Source organism: Choloepus didactylus, chromosome 7 (assembly GCF_015220235.1).
Source record: "Choloepus didactylus isolate mChoDid1 chromosome 7, mChoDid1.pri, whole genome shotgun sequence".
Lineage (NCBI taxonomy): Eukaryota > Metazoa > Chordata > Mammalia > Pilosa > Megalonychidae > Choloepus > Choloepus didactylus.
The window spans coordinates 148,428,519-148,445,360 of NC_051313.1; the positions used below are offsets into that span (position 1 = coordinate 148,428,519).

Here is a 16,842-nt window from a genome sequence, read left to right on the forward strand (position 1 = left end):
GATCCATTAGAATGATTTCACTGCAGGTTCCATGATACAAAGCCTCTCCTCCATCTTATTCATGAAACTATCAGCAAATTCCACCTCATTCATTAACGATTTTGTATGACCAGACTCTTGCAGGAACTTAAGTAAAAGAGGTACCTAGTTCTGGGTTCTGCTTGGATTGAAATGAAAACAGAGTGCACAAGGAAATGCAGAAATAATGCTAACCCAAAAAGAAGACACTTTTTTATTCCAAATGGTGTTGCTTCAAATTTAAATGCCTCTATAAAATAGGGGCCATCTAGGGACAAAGAGGAGGTAAGTGGCTGCTTTCCACAGGTGATGGTGCACAATCTTGCCACTGTAAAGGATTCATTTAATCATTTACCCCCCATCATTTATCCTCATCCTTTCAAAGGTTTTTGCCTAACAAACTGCATTCCCAAGGTAATAATACTTCTTTAATAAAGATGCATATCTAATACCAGGGTCATAATGATTTGATAAAATTTCCCCTGCAGTCTTTTGTTTCTTATAGTATCATTTCTATAAAAGACAAGAAGGAAGTTTTAGGATAAGACAACACCAAAGTTCAAATTATTGTTTCATCTCAGGTTTCTGAAGGATCAGTAGATAGTAAGAGTGCTCCTCCCAAAGGACAAGATAAGCAAGAAAGTTTGGAAATAAAGACATAAAATGGATATCAGTAATACACTATAAATGCTGGTTCATTCATTATGACAAATGTACCAAATTAACGTAAGATGTTCATAATAGGGAAAACTGGGTGTGGGGTGTATGGGAAGTCTCTGGCCTATTCTGCAATTTTTTCCACCAAGCTATGATGATTCTGAAATGAAAAGATTATTAAAAAATTGAATATATGGGGCTATATATTCCTCTGACTGGGGTGAGCATACTATAAAAGGATAAAGTGCAAAGAGTCACAGTACTGGCTCTTAAGAGCAGAGAACACGTGCTTGCATGGTTTTTAACCAACCTAAGAGCAACAGGGATGGGCTGTGTGGATCGTGGCCTGACACAGCGCCTTGAACTTAGCAGGCGCTTCCTGCATGTCTTTTTCATTACTTGATTAATTTAGAACTGCCCCTATCAGTACCTGCTGAGTCAAGAACCAGATCATGGAGAAGGAAGTATTCACTGTTCTCTCCAATTAACTCCAGAGCCTCCTCTAAACACTGCTTAAAACATCACTCCCACCCACACTACTTTCACCTGGGGAAAAAAAAATGATGGCTTTCCTTCTTCCTGGCTGAGAAAAAAGAAGCCATCGGCTAAGAAACGCCTAATATTCAGCCCTCCAGACCCAGTAATAAATGCTTCAGTCTTTGTAGCCATACTTTAATCCTTCACCCCACCTTAGTTTAAAAAAAAAAAAAAAAAAAGGTACACCTTCTTCCTGGAAAACTCCAGTCCAACCCCTCTCCCTGGGTCTTGGATCCACTCCATCCCATTTCCTTCCATCTCCTCATGGTTCTTACTTAAAAATCATCCCAGCTTCCGGAGAAGATGGCAGCATAGAGATGAGTGGAAGTTAGTCCCCCCAGAGCAACTAATAAAAAACCAGGAACAACTAGTAAAACATCTGGAATAACTGCTGGGAGATGACCAAGCCTGTCCACACATCGTGCAACAATCTAGATTGGGAGGAATGCCCGAGATCTCAGCATAAAATCTGTAGGTAAAAACTGTGGACCCACGCTGAGAGCCCCTCCCTCACAGCAGCCTGAACTGCAAAGCCTCGCTGTGATAGGGAGCAGCACTCTCTGAACAAGCGAATATACCTCAGCCCAGCTCCAACTGGGTTTTTAATTAACAAATGTTAACTTCTCAATACAAACTACAAATCCCCAACAAGAGGACAGAGGCTTTTGGTGACGACTGACCTTGGAGAGTCAGGGGACGTATCTGTCTCAGGATGGGGAGTTCAAAGGATCAGGTGCTATCTCTGGCCGATGAGTGAACCTGGGGGCCAAAGACAGACCCTGAAAGGGGACTTTCTGTCCCTTTCTCTCTCTCTCAATCTGGGCGGCTCAGTGGAGAAGCCTCAGCTGTTTTCAGCTTGCAGTGCTCTGCAGTAGAGAAAGCCTCAGCCACTTTAAACTCGTAGCACTCTGACCCAGACAAGGGTAGAGAGAGCAGAGTCTGAGAAACAAAGAATCTATTTATATGCAAATAACCTCTCTCTAGGGAGCATATCTTCCCTAAGAGGAAGAAGGTGGTGCCAAGCTCTACTACCCACCTTCCATTCAGAACCAGACCCCAGAGCCTGGGCATAAACAGCCACGGGCCACACCTCCTTACACCAGTCTGGAGTGACAGGCTGACAGGTGCCACCTGCTGGGCAGAAAAGCACAGGGAGTGTCAATCCTCTAAGACACACCATCAGGGAAACCGGATATTGAATATTTCTTCCTTCTGGGACCTGAGTCAGTTCTCGACTGGGAAAACCTGACTGGGGTGGCCAAGGAGGCCAGATGCCTAGACAACAAAAAACTACAGTCTACACTAAGAAAAATGAAGTTATGGCCCAGTCAAAGGAACAACCTTACACTTCAACTGAGATACAGGAATTTAAACAACTAATGCTAAATCAATTCAAAAAGTTTAGGGAAGATACGGCAAAAGATAACGGCTATAAAGAAAACACTGGGCATACACATAAGGCAGAAATTGAAAGTTTGAAAAAACAACTGCCAGAATCTATGGAAATGAAAGGCACAACACAAGAGATGAAAGTCACAATGGAAACATACAACAGCAGATCTCAAGAAGCAGAAGAAAACACTCAGGAACTGAAGAACAAGGCACCTGAAACCCTACACACAAAAGAACAGATAGAGAAAAGAATGGAAAAATACGAGCAGTGTCTCCGGGAACTTAAGGACAAAACAAAATTCAGGAATGTACATGTCATTGGTGTCCCAGAAGAGAAGGGAAAAGGGGCAGAAGCAATAATAGAGTAAATAATCAATGAAAATTTCCCATCTCTTATGAAAGACATAAAATTAGAGACCCAAGAAACGCGGCGTACTCCAAACAGAATAGATCTGAACAGGCCTACGCCAAGACACTTAATAATCAGATTATCAAATGTCAAAGATAAAGAGAGAAGCCTGAAAGTAGCAAGAGAAAAGTGATCCATCACATAGAAAGAAAGCTTGATAAGACTATGTGCAGATTTCTCAGCAGAAACCATGGAGGCAAGAAGGAAGTGGGGTGATACATTTAAGATACTGAAAGAGAAAAACCGCCAACCAAGAATCCTATATCCAGCAAAACTGTCCTTCAAATATGAGGGAGAGCTCAAAATATTCTCTGACAAACAGACAATGACCAAGTTTGTGAACAAGATACCTGCTCTACAGGAAACACTAAAGGGAGCACTACAGACAGAAAGGAAAAGACAGGAGAGGTTTGGAACACAATTTTGGGTGATGGTAACACAGCAGTGTAAGCACACTGAACAAAGATAACTGTGAATATGGTTGAAAGAGGAAGGTTAGGAGCATGTGGGACACCAGAAGAAAAGAGGAAAGATAAAGACCGGGACTGCATAACTCAGTGAAACCTAGAGTGTTCAATAATTGTGATAAAATGTACAACTATGTTTTCTCATGTGGGAGAACAAACGAATGTCAACCTTTCAAAGTGTTAAAAATGGGGAGGTATTGGGGGAAAAATACAATCAACATAAACTAGAGACTATAATTAACAGAAACGTTGTATTACGCTTCCTTTAATGTAACAAAGGCAATATATACAAAGGCTAAATGCATATAAGAGGGTGGCATAAGGGAGGGGTATGGGACTCTTGGCATTGGTAATGTTGTCTGACTCTGTATGCTACTTTAATTTAAGGTTATCTTTCCTTTTGCTGCTTCCTAGCTGCCACATTGTTTTTGTTTTTGTTTTTGTTTTCTCTTTCTCTTTTCTTTTTCTTTTGCCTCTCTGCCTTCTTTGACTCTTCCTCCTGCTTTGTGGAGGAAGTGTATGTAGATGTCCTTATATAGATAGTGGTGAGGGTGGTGAGCACACAAATACGTGACTATACAGGGAACCATCAATTGTTTACTTAGGATGGAATGTATGGGGTGTGAACAAAACCATCTTAAAACAAAAACGGGTTGATGAAGAAACCTTGAGGACACTATATTGAGTGAAATAAGACAGACACATAAGGACAAATATTGCAGGGTCTCACTGATAGGAACTAATTATTATATATAAACTCAGAGACATGAAATATAATTTATCAGGACATAGAACGAGGCCAAAGAATGGGGAGCAGTTGCTTATTATGAGCAGAATGTTAAACTAGGTTGAACTTAAACGTTTGGAAATGAACAGAGGTGATGGTAGCACATTGTGAGAATAACTAACAGTGCTGAAAGGTGTGTGAAGATGGCGGAAAGGGTAAAGCTCAGAGTCACGTATGTCACCACAAGGAAGGTTGGAGGTTAAAAGATGGGAATGTATAAACAGTGAACCTTGTGGTGGGCAATCTCCAAGATTAACTGTACAAATATAAGAAATCTCTGTCATGAACCAGAACAAATGTATGACATTATAACTAGAGGTTAATAATAGAGGGGCATATAGGAAAATATATATCTATTGCAAACTAAAAAAAAAAAAAAAAAAAAAAAAAAAAAATCCTCTCTCTCCTCTCTCCTGCACCTGTAATCTTTCTTTTGGCTCTTTCTCTGCAATGAACATACCCAATTATGCCCTTTAAATAAACACCCCAGGAAACAAACAGGGCTCCCTCTCAACCCGGATCACGCTACCACTACCTTCTTTCCTCTTGACAGTTAGGCTGGCTGCTCTGTCTTGGGCATCTTCATCACTTCCCCTTCCAGACCTGCTGCTAAGTATTTGTGGTCAGCAGGCCTCCTTTTCAGGCCTGCATCCTGCTCACTCTGCATAGTCTCCCCCAGGTGGATTTGCACCAAGTCCCAACATTGCCAACCTTCTGTATGCAGGTGCGTCCTCAATATCTGTCACCAGGGGCCCAGACACAAAAAGATAGCCACCTCCCAGACACCTCCACTTGCTAAACATACCCCAAACTAAACTTTCTCCCCCAGACCTCTACCCCAAATGTGCCCCTCCTTCTGTGTTCCCTAACTCTGCAAACAGGACCAAGAAAACACCCCAAGAGTTCATTTAGCTGCTTTTCCCTTTCCCTCACATCCCCCACATTCAGCCACCAAAGCCAGCAAATTCTACCTCCTTAATATCTTGGTTCTGTCCGTCATTGCTGCCGCCTCTGCCATTTCTATGGCTTGGCCTGCACTGCTGCTCTCTTGGGTGGTTCCAATCATCTCCCAGGGACACTCCCCATCTCCACAAGCCTGCCCAATGTTGCTCCACACCACAGGCTACCCTGCAGGATTATTTTTCTAGAACGGCAATCTGATTGCTTTGTTCTTATGTTTAAAAATCATCAGTGCCCCCTCACTCTTTTTAAAACTAAAGTTCAAATTCCCCAAAGCTGGACAGAAGGGCCTTCGTGAAGCCGTCAGTGCCTCCCTCTCTGACTTTATCCCCTATCCCTTCCCCATGCACCCCCACCCACCCACCCACCGACACACACACACACACACACATTGCACATACAGTCCAGGCACTCAGCACACGACTCCACATCTTCAGGCCTTCAAATCTGCTACTCCCACCAGCAAGAACACAGCACCCTCTTCTCTGCCTGGATCCCTTCAACTCTGGGTTTAAGAATCTCTGGGAAGCCTCCTATGAGCATCCCTCTCACCCCAGGGGTGGAGATTTCCCTCTTCGGTGCCTTAGCCATCTCTGTTCCACTGTGCTGACCGTGCTGTGTATAATTCTCACTTTCAGACCTGCACCCTGCTCACTCTGCATAGTCTCTGCTTATTTATTTCTTTCTCTCACCAGCCTGTAAACCAACAGAGGAGTGCTTAGTCAGGATCCTATTTTACAATGATCCTGACTAGGATGAGGCTCCCAAGAACACACTGCATCCAAACCCAGAGACCATTTATATCCAACTGAGCCTGACAAACCTGTCACTAAGCAGGTCCCCTGCGAGCCCCGGAGACAAGCCAGTCATTGCAGAGTGACAGACACAGCCTGTAACGTTGATGAATTACAGCCTCGTAGATGTGGCAGACCCACTGCTTATTAATTCCCAGTTCACAGACGGAGAAATAAGTAAGAATCCATTCTAAAAATAAGCACATTCACATATCTTACCACAGGCACTCCCAAACCTTCATTTCCCCCAAATGTAGCAAGCAAATTCAATTACGTTATTCAAATCCAACTAAAGCATTTCAGCAAATATTAAGTATTCAAATTACTTTGGAGGGAGGATTGGTATGTCTTAGCGAGATGAATAGACAAGACATATTAAAGGAATGTCAGGCTCATCCAAGTGGATTTTAGCTTCTAATTTTGCAGTTTTTAATTTCTTCAGACAACTGGGCCCTAAGTGAGAACCGCTTGATCTCAGCATTTGGGAAGACTGGTGTATTAAAGGCCCAGTTAAATACAACTTGTCCCAGGGTCTCTGTGGGAAGTACATTTCTGTTTTAGCTAATTGATATTGAATCATTTCTGTCATTCCTGGATTTTTCTGTAACTCACCACATGCCAATTAATCAAGTTACAGAGATTAGTGCGGGGGAGGTAATGCATTAAAGCTCTGTACCGCGAAAAGCAGACTTTAGTTTCTCCCTGCTGCTTGCCTCATTTCCTCTCCTTGCAATGAGATTTTGTGCCAGAGGAGTAATGGGAAGAGATTTGAAACAGTCAGTGTTCTCTGGTGAAAGATGCTGCACAAACATGTCAGTGGCGGAGAAGTAATTTGTGCCAGGCAGCTGAACAAAATACTGGCTGTCAGGGGCGCTGCAGAAGATGAAAAACTCAAGCTTCACAAGAACAAGTCCCTCTGTTTAAATCTAAGCTTTCTCAGGGAACCCCCTCCATCCCAGGCCTTCATTTTCAAATTCAATCAGGTCTTTGTTGGAGAGATTATGGTCTTTCCAAATCCCCCACTCACTGATGCCTCTAAGGGAGAAAATTCAAGTTCAGTATATCACAGAGGCTATTTAACTCCTTGTTTAGTGACAAAAGTACATTGTCTCAAGAGGCCAGGGTCAAGGCCAGTCCCCAGGACAAGAAGGTACATCCGAAGTGCCTCTACACCCAGCTGTTGTCTTGAGTCAAGGGCTTCCCTCTCGGAGCTGCTAGCAGGATATCTCCTGCCCTGACTCCTTGTGCTCCCCGCAAAAGTACAGCCAAATGCTTCCGGATATTTCAGCAATCTGGCCAGTTGTCTTGCCTGCTTTTATTCACCTTGACATATCATGACAAGTGCATTTATCGGCCCTTTTCTTCTCTTAGGGGTTTCTGTAGGGGCACCAGTGAGAGCAGAGAGTAGATTAATAGTTTGCCAAGCACAAGGAAAATATCAGAAGCTTCAATCAGTCCAGGCAAGGAAGTTACATGAAGCTGTGTGCAAACTGCATGAGAGACAAAATGTCTAAATGTGTGGGGGCAAAAAGTAACAGCAGCAACGACAAAAAGCACTCCGTCTCAGTGCAAATCGGTGCTCCTAACAACCGCCATTGACAAGAAGAGAAGACATCATCTGCTCTGCCATGGGCTTTAAAATTATGATCTCCCACCATCCTCCTCCTAGGCCATGATGGCAGATAAAACACAGAGAAGGAGACAGCATTTTCTTCTTCAGGTGACTCAGCATCTCATTCATGATGCCAGTGAGTGAAATATAACAGGCCCAAGGCCCCATCTAAATTCTATCAGCTACTCTAAATAAAAGGAGGAAGACAAAAGATATATTACCATCTGAAGGGAGAAGACAAAAGACATAAATTACTAATCAGTCAGTTACTGACGGCAATGGCTTAAGGAAAAATTAAAAGAAGAAAGCAGATCAGACTTACAGAGTAGGACCCAGGAGAAATCTGATTCACATCAATGATATTCAGGTAAATCTACACCTAATCAGTACTAAAGGAGCAAACATCTGTTCTAAAGATGAAGACGAGGGGATGGGACACAGTCTTCGGGCCAAGCCATGGTGGACATTTCGAGGGCAGCCTATGAACCCGGAACCACCTCTTGCTGGAAACCAGAGACCACACCAAACCTTTCTCCCTTTGTCTCAGAACCAAGTCCACCGATGAGAATGCTAATTCACTAGCTGCCCACCTTCACAGACTCAAGAACAAAGGGAGAGACAGCACAGAAATGAGGGGCATCGTATAGAAGTTAATGTGGAGCTGAGGAAGGGTGACCAGATGCTGAAAAAGAAGAAATGTCAGCTCTTTTCCTGGTGATGCCACTTCTCCACCACAGGAAAACCGTAATAACCAGGACACTGTAAATTGGTCTGTTGATGACATTGTCAAAGACATATATAGCAACAATTTGGAAAGCCAGCTCCAAGCTACTCAAGCTTATAGGAAACTGCTTTCCAGGGAAAAACAGCCCCTCAAAGACAACATAATCTGGGCCGGTTTGATTCCAAAATTGTGTTCTTCTTGGGCAGAACTGACTGCACTCCTATTCAGTTTGCATCTCCTTGGGTGCTCACTAACATTGTTTCTGGGACATCAGAACAGACCAAGGCTGTGGTGGATGGAGTGGCTATCCCAGCACTCATCTTTCTGTTGGCAGCTCCCTATGGTCACATCATTGAACACGCAGCATGGACTCTAGGAACATGGCAGGTGATGGCTCATCTTTCCGAGACTTGGTTATCAAGAATGACACGTCGATTCTCTGTTGGCTTTACTTGCAGTTCCCAATATGTCATTTTAGCGTGCAGTTACTTACATAATCTTACCTGGACACTTTCAAATCTTTGTTGCAATAAGAACCCTGTACCCCCTGTGCCAGTTTGTATGTATTATGTCCCCCAAAATGCCATTATCTTTGATGTAATCTTGTGGGGGCAGATTACTGGTGTTGATTAGGTTGGAACCTTGTAATTGAGTGTTTCCATGGAGATGTGACCCACCCAACTGTGAGTGACACCTTTGATTAGGGTGTGGAGGTGTGGAGGTGTGTAGGGGTTTCTGTAGGGGCACCAGTGAGAGCAGAGAGTAGATTAGGGTGTGGAGGTGTGGTTCCACCCATTCAGAGTGGATCATAATTGAATCTCTGGAGTACTTTAAAAACAGCCACCAAGGCCCAGACGCTGCTGTAGCCTAGATAGGAACATCCTGGGAGAAAGCCATTTTGAAACCAGAACTCTGGAGCAGATGCCAGCCACGTGCCTTCCCAGCTAACAGAGGTTTTCCGGACACCATTGGCCATCCTCCAGTGAAGGTACCTGATTGTTGATGACTTACCTTGGACACTTTATGGCCTTAAGACTGTAACTTAGTAACCAAATAAACCCCCTTTATAAAAGTCAATCCATTTCTGGTATTTTGCATAACGGCAACATTAGCAAACTGGAACCCCCCCGTTAGAGGCTGTTGAGCAGATTCTTCCTACTTTAGTGCATCTCCTGCTTCATGATGATCCAGAAGTACTAGCAGATACTTGCTGGGCCATTTCCGATCTTACAGATGGTCCAAATGAAGGGACTGAAACTGTTGTGAAAACTGGAAAATGGTTGTGAAGCGTCTAGGGGCTACTGAATTGCCACGTGTGACTCCTGCACTAAGAGCCACAGGTAATATTGCCACTGGGACAGATGAACAGACTCAAGTTGTAATAGATGCAGGAGCCCTTCCCGTCTTTCACGGCCTGCTAACTAACCCCAAAACTAATATTCAGAAGGAAGCTACATGGACAATGTCAAACATCACAGCTGGCAGTCAGGACCAGATGCGGCGAGTAGTAAATTGTGGATTGGCCCCTTTGCTTGTTAGCATTCTTTCCAAAGCAGACTTGAAGACACAAAAGGGAACTGTGTGGGCTGTGACCAACTATACAAGTGGTGGGACAGTGGAATGGATTGTATACCTTGTCCACTGTGGCATAATAGAACCATTGATATGTCTTTTAACTGCAAAAGATACCAAAAGTATTCTGGTTATTCTGGATGCCATGTCAATTATCTTTTAGGCTGCTGAAAAACTAGGTGAAACTGAGAAACTTAAAATAATGATGGAGGAATGTGGAGGCATGGACAAAATTGAAGCTCTACAAAACCATGAAAATGAGTCTGTGTACAAGGCTTAACGAAGCCTGACTGCGAAGTCTTTCCCTGGAGTGGAAGCAGAAGATCAGAATATTGAGCCAGAAACAACCTCTTCCAAGTTCAGCATGCTACTCCTCAGACTTTTAACTTGGAGATTGTACAGCTGCAGTACAAAGTTGTTTGTGTACTATGTTTGGTATAAGTTTGTCTTGCTGTTTATCTACTAAGAACTCATTTTAAATGTGATTTGTTATGTAGCACTTTTTGTAACAAAACTCTACTTGAACAGTTCCAAACTGTACATACTGTATAAAGCTCCTCCTCTCAATGCATTTATTTCTGTGTAGAATTTCGTATCTTGCAGTATCCGGTAAATAAAGATTAAATTCTAAGGGAAAAAAAAAAGCGATGGGAGAAGTGGCATTTATTAAGCACCTCCTACTCCACAGGGAGTATGCTAGGCTCTTTAACCATGACTTGGGCATTGTCCTCATTTTAGGTGAAGAAACAGAGGCTCAAAATAGATAAATAACTTAATTACGGACTCCAGAGAATGAGATGCAGAGCAAGGATTTGACTCTCCTCTCACCAGCTCAAAGGTTAGCAACATTTCCAGAATACCAGAGCACCACAACCTGAAACAATGGGCTCCAGAAGCCAACACCCCAGAAGTTCAAGTCCTTGTTATTCAGTCTTGAAAGATGAAGGGTGCAAAACTCTGCATTCCTCTACTTTCATGCACTAATAAAGGCTCTTTGCTAGTAACTAAGTGGTTTATTAAGGGTTACAAAAATGTGACTTCCATAGAACACATTTAAATAGTTATTACAGTTAACAGGGGATTTTCTGTCATTCTCCAAAGTCTGGCTGTCCAAGAATGAAAAACCCTGAAAAGCTCCTATAGCCCTTGCACACATTTGAAAAGTTGGAATCAGCACAATTCTCAGGAAGGAAATTATCAGTAGATCTTCAGTGGTATCCTGGGCTGGTTATAGATGTAATCCTGGTTCATCATTATGGATGAATTTTTTATGATTTCCTTGATAAACTCTAAAGCATATATTGATGCATGATAGCATCAACCTCCAACAACTAGACCTTAAAATTGTACTTAAGACCTTGTAGTTGAAATTAGAATCACTTATACCACTATTGCCAAAGCACTGGTATACATAGTCTACATAGTTCCTCCATCAAATTCCCTATGGAATAGCACATTGCTATTCCTGAGTTTTTTCTGCACTGCAAAAGGGTAAAGTATTGGGGCAAGTGAACTGAGAGGTCTCTCGCCTTATCTTGAAGCCCACGGCTTACAGATATTGAGAACAGTCATCCTGGAGAAGGGAGCTCAAGTTTCCTTTGTAACTCATTCTCCTACTCAGAATTCTTATAGAGAGAAAGTTATTCTTGCCATTTCTCTAAGGTAAATCCTTCTGTGGTTTGATTTAAGCTTAGCTCATAAATCTATACAATGTGTTATCTAAAGCCCAACACTAAGAGGACTCCAAGGGTCAACTTCTGGATGCAGGGTCAGATCTGCAACCCACTGCTCCATGCTACCCAACCCTGTACCTCAGCCCCATCTCCAGGTCTTAAACTTGCCTTCTCTTCCTTACAGCTTTCTAAATAGGTCAGATATTTTTACTTCTTGGTTCTGGGATAAACACTACATAGGAATTCTTCCTACCCCAGGAGAGAAGTTCTCAGACTTAGGCAGAAACTGCCCCCTTGGTTCCCCTGAATACATTCATCTCCCCCTCCTATTCCTTAACATCCAACTTGACCCCCAATCCTCCAAACACCCCAGGTGCTGACATCCGCTATTCCCCAGTTAAGACAGCATTCTCTGCCCTCCCAGAGCTACCTTAACCCTAATTTCTACTGATGTTCATGGAATCCACCACCAAACACAATTTCAGAATGGTAACATGATCCAACAAAAGCATGAAGAAGCAGCACTGGAAATGAGAACAGAGGGAATTTCTGGGAGAAAATCAAGAACAATAGATTTTCCAGTCTACTACAAATCTAGGTTGGCAATTACCCACATGGAGAATGAAACCATCTCCTTGATCCTGACTTCTAATTGCATAATCTAATGCAAGATCCTATGCAACCATAATTGTGCCTAAGAGTCTCCCCCTGAGTACCTCTTTATTGCTCAGATGTGGCCCTCTCTCTCTCTAACTGAGCCACCTTGGCGGGTGATCTTGCTGCCCTCTCCCCTATGTCGGACCTGACTCCCAGGGACGTAAATCTCCCTGGCAATGCACGATATGACTCCCGGGGATGAATCTGGATCCAGCATCGTGGGATTGAGAATATCTTCTTGACCAAAAGGGGGATGCGAAATGAGACAAAATAGTTTCAGTTGCTGAGAGATTTCAAATGGAGTCGAGAGGTCACTCTGGTAGACATTCTTACGCACTATATAGATAATACTTCTTTGGTTTTAATATATTGGAAAAGCTAGAAGTAAATACCTGAAACTATCAAACTCCAACCCAGTAGTCTGGACTCCTGAAGACGATTGTGTAACAATGTAGATTACAAGGGGTAACAGCGTGATTGTGAAAACCTTGTGGATCACACTCCCTTTATCCAGTGTATGGACGGATGAGTAGAAAAATGGGGACAAAAACTAAACGAAAAATAGGGTGGGATGGGGGGATGGTTTGGGTTGTTCTTTTTAACTCTTATTTTTTATCCTTATTCTGATTCTTTCTGATGTAAGGAAAATGTTCAGAAATAGATTGTTGTGATGAATGGATAACTATGTGATCATACTCTGAAAAGTTGATTGTACACCATGAATGACTGTATGGTATATGAATATATTTCAATAAAACTGAATTTAATTTAAAAAAAAAAGATCCTATGCAACCCCTTAAACAATAAGAAAAAAATGTGCATGTATATATAGGGGGATGTGTCCAAAGCTCTCATCAGATTTTGAGATGGTGAAAGAGATAGGAATCATTGTTACATTGAAATGCTACCAGTCATATACAAAAATCATATAAAGTTTCCACACAGCTAAAAATAACTACATGGTACTTAGATAACATATTTAGTTAATGAAAACTCAAACTCATTTGTATTAACAAAAGTTTACAATTTCACAGAGATCTACCCCAGAATGAGTGGAGAGGATAACGTTAGAAAATAGGTTCGAAGGCAAAGGCCCAGAAAGGGGACACTTCAAGTACCAGTTAAATGGCACATTATTTGTCAGTAAGCAGCATTTTAATCTTTTACACCCACGAGTAGACTAAGGAATGTGAACAGACAATATAACTGGATGTTGTCAAAGGTTGCTAGCAGGTTCTGGAGGCTGGTTGGTAAACAAAAACTCCTTCCCATCTACTGCCCCACTTGCATCTACCAAGCTGAAAATGTGAAGTTATTCCACACCACCTGTACGAGTACCAGTCAGTATTTCACACCAGGCAAAGAAACATAGCCCATAGCAGGGTGTGAAGTCTACTGTGAAAAAGCATAATACTGCTGTGAAAATATTACTTCTGTGAAAATATTTTTGTTGCATTCACACACACTTCAGCTGGTACAAAAAAGTTTTGTTACTGTAATTACATGGATTCGGTAAAACCTAATAAGGCCCCTCTGGTCTCCAAGAGAAAATGCAGAAAGTAAATGGCAATAATTTTCCTGGAATCTCAGAGGAATGAAATGTAGTGGATATTCATCTGTTTTTCTCCAGATACTACTATTAGTTCAAAAACACAAGCATTTATCCACTGGAAGACCCTCCATCCTCTACAAAATCCATGTACTGAGAACCAGTAACCAGAAGGCTTCCTCACTACCTATATTATGTTCAGAAATTCTAAATTAGAATGACAAAGAAACATTTTTGCCTTCCTAAATGTGACTTTCCCTAGAGACTCATTTATTGGGCAAATAGTGGCCTTTCTCCCTAAAGACTTCCAGACATTCAGGAAAGGTGGCAAGCCTACTGTGTCAATTATCAATCTATTGCGTCTCAATCACAAACCAATCCTTCATCACCCGCCCTGTAAAAGCTGAGTTGGGCCCTTTAAACATGTTTGCTTTGCCAGCTGGCACAATGTTGTTTCGTCACTAGAGGGCGCTGGAGAGACATTACAGGAGGGAGGCATTCTTGCTGCTTCCAGGGTGCTCCTTTTCCCCAGCCCTGCAGTGCAGGTGGCAGCACCCGGATCCCCAGGGGCTCCCGCAGCAGCCAGCAGCTTCCCCAGAAGCCCTCTAGTGCGGTTTCATAGCAGAGTGCAATCTGCAAGGTACATCCCCAAGAAGAGCTTTCCCCAGCATGCTAGAAATCAGATTTCCAGCAAGTTCCAGAGTGTGGACCTCCAGCAAACTGCACCGGGGCAGCACCACTGCCACTTCACTACCATTCAGTGCACCCCCAGTGCACCACAGCTCGGGGTGCCACAAGGGTAAGGACTGCTCCTTATAGCTCCTGGTCCAGAGTTCTTTAGAATCCTCTTTACTTCTTAGTAGCCAGTGCTTCACTACTCCAATCCTGACTGGTAATTCTTTACGTAAAACTTTTCGTGGTTTCTGTCTCCTGTTTGGACCCTGGTGGATATGCCTCCTATCCACTCCTCTGGAAGGACAGAGGGTGAGAAGTAGCTCAGGAATGCCCAACCACAAAAACAGGCAGGTGAAAGGAGAGGCTAAACCTGCTTTTAATTGCGCCTAAGAGTCTCCTCCAGAGAACCCCTTTTGTTGCTCAGATGTGGCCCTCTCTCTCTAGCTAACCCAACTCGGCACCTGAACTCGCTGCCCTCCCCACTGCATGTGATCTGACTCCCAGGGGTGTAAATCTCCCTGGCAATGCAGGATATGACTCTCAAGGATGAATCTGGACCCAGCACCATGGGATTGAAAACATCTTCTTGACCAAAACGGGGATGTGAAATGAAACAAAACAAAGTTTCAGTGGCTGAGAGAATCCAAATGGAGTTGAGAGGTCATTCTGGAGGTTATTCTTATGTATTACATAGATATCCCTTTCTAGTTTTTAGTGTATTGGAATAGCTAGATGGAAATCCCTGAAAATATCAAACTGCAACCCAGTGGCCTTGACTCTGGAAGACCATTGTGTGGCAATGTGGCTTACGGGGGGTGGCAGTGTGGTTGTGGGGGCCTTGTGGATCATACTCCCTTTGTGCAGTGTGTGGATGGATTGGTGGAAAAATGGGGACAGAGGCTAGGTAAGGAATGAGGTGGGGGGGGGTGATTTGGATGTTCCTTTCTTACTTTTATTTTTTATTCTTATTTTTACTTTTTCTGGTATAAGGAAGGTGTTCAAGCGATGGATTGGGGTGATGGGTGCGCAGCTGTGTGGTGGTGCTGTGGATGGTTGCTTGCGCACCACAGACGGTTATGTGATTTGTGAATATATCTCAATAAAACTGAATTAAAAAAAAAAAAAGCAGGCAGGTGAGCTGCCACACAGGTAACCATGGTGGCCGCCATCTTTTGGCCAAGTGGGAGTTGCCAGAGGAGAATGAAGGACACATCTGAGTGCCAGGTTTGCTGACTGCTCCTCTGTGCAGGTCCCTGGGTTACAACGAGGAGGCGCAGAGAAGACAGAGTGCCACCCTAGCCAGGTCGAGACGCCAGACATGCACAAACTGACAGCTCAAGGTGGTGAGTGCTGAAAGATACATGAGGGTCATGAGCAATAAATGCTAAGGGGCAGTGACAGGGTCTCAGGTTGAAAGGCTAATAGTGTCTGCCTTGTCACGAGCACAAACTAATTATCAGCAAAAACCCCATGCTGCTGAAAAGGCATTTCCCATTTAAAAAGTCCTTCCTAGGCCCTTTTCTCTGCAATAATGGGGTATTACTAAAGTACAATATGCCAAGGACTCCTCGCTGTGCACTATCAAGAGATATGACGAAGTAAACATTGGGGCAGAGAAAAGAAGAAAAACGATTTCAATTTAACTGCATCTTTGACTGGAGGAGACCTTCCTAAAAGATTTTAAAGAAGAGATTAGGGAAACATGGGGACTGTAATCTATCAAAGCCAAATAAAAGTGCCTTCAATAAAGCTCCTCAACAGGAGGCTATTAAGGAAACCCAATGGCCACATGGTGGAGAATAAAACCCTGTCACTCACTGAAAGATAGAAGAGTGATTCAGGGCAGAAAGCAAAAATAGACTACCTTTGGCTCATCGCAAGAAAAACAGTGGGGAGACTAGAAAAAAGAAGCCCAAGAGCAGGTGGGCTCTAATTAACCATCTGGAAAGTGGGAGAGAACATCAAAGGGAGCAAAAGAGAAATATTCTAATGATAAAGGAGGGAGGTTTTCGGACAAGGATAAACCACAAAGGATGCAAAGTGGAGTGTTTGAAATGAAGGATACTCCCTCAAAGAGGACTGAATCATTGTAGGCAAGGAGCACAAACTCTGGAAGGAACCACTTAAGGACACTCCTACATGAATGAATGGAGAAATGACAGCAATTATTTTAAAAAGGGAGGGGGGATTTGAAATTGATGATCTGATGGAAGCACCATTTCAATAATGAGTTGTGGTCAAGAATATACCAAAAGTTCATTTCTCTGTACACCTTCACTCACCTCTTCTATAAAATCATCTCCTTCTGATTATATGTGAACATTCAGAAATCATATATTAACTATATAATATTATAATG

The 16,842-nt window shown here is 42.9% G+C and overlaps 1 protein-coding gene and 1 pseudogene across 4 annotated transcripts in view; one reads left to right on the forward strand and one right to left on the reverse strand.

Moving 5' to 3' along the window:
* Window positions 1–16,842, reverse strand: part of FARS2 (phenylalanyl-tRNA synthetase 2, mitochondrial) — a 618,388-nt gene that overhangs the window by 415,531 nt on the left and 186,015 nt on the right. The window lies entirely within an intron of this gene.
* On the forward strand, window positions 4,411–15,814 carry LOC119539641 (annotated as a pseudogene).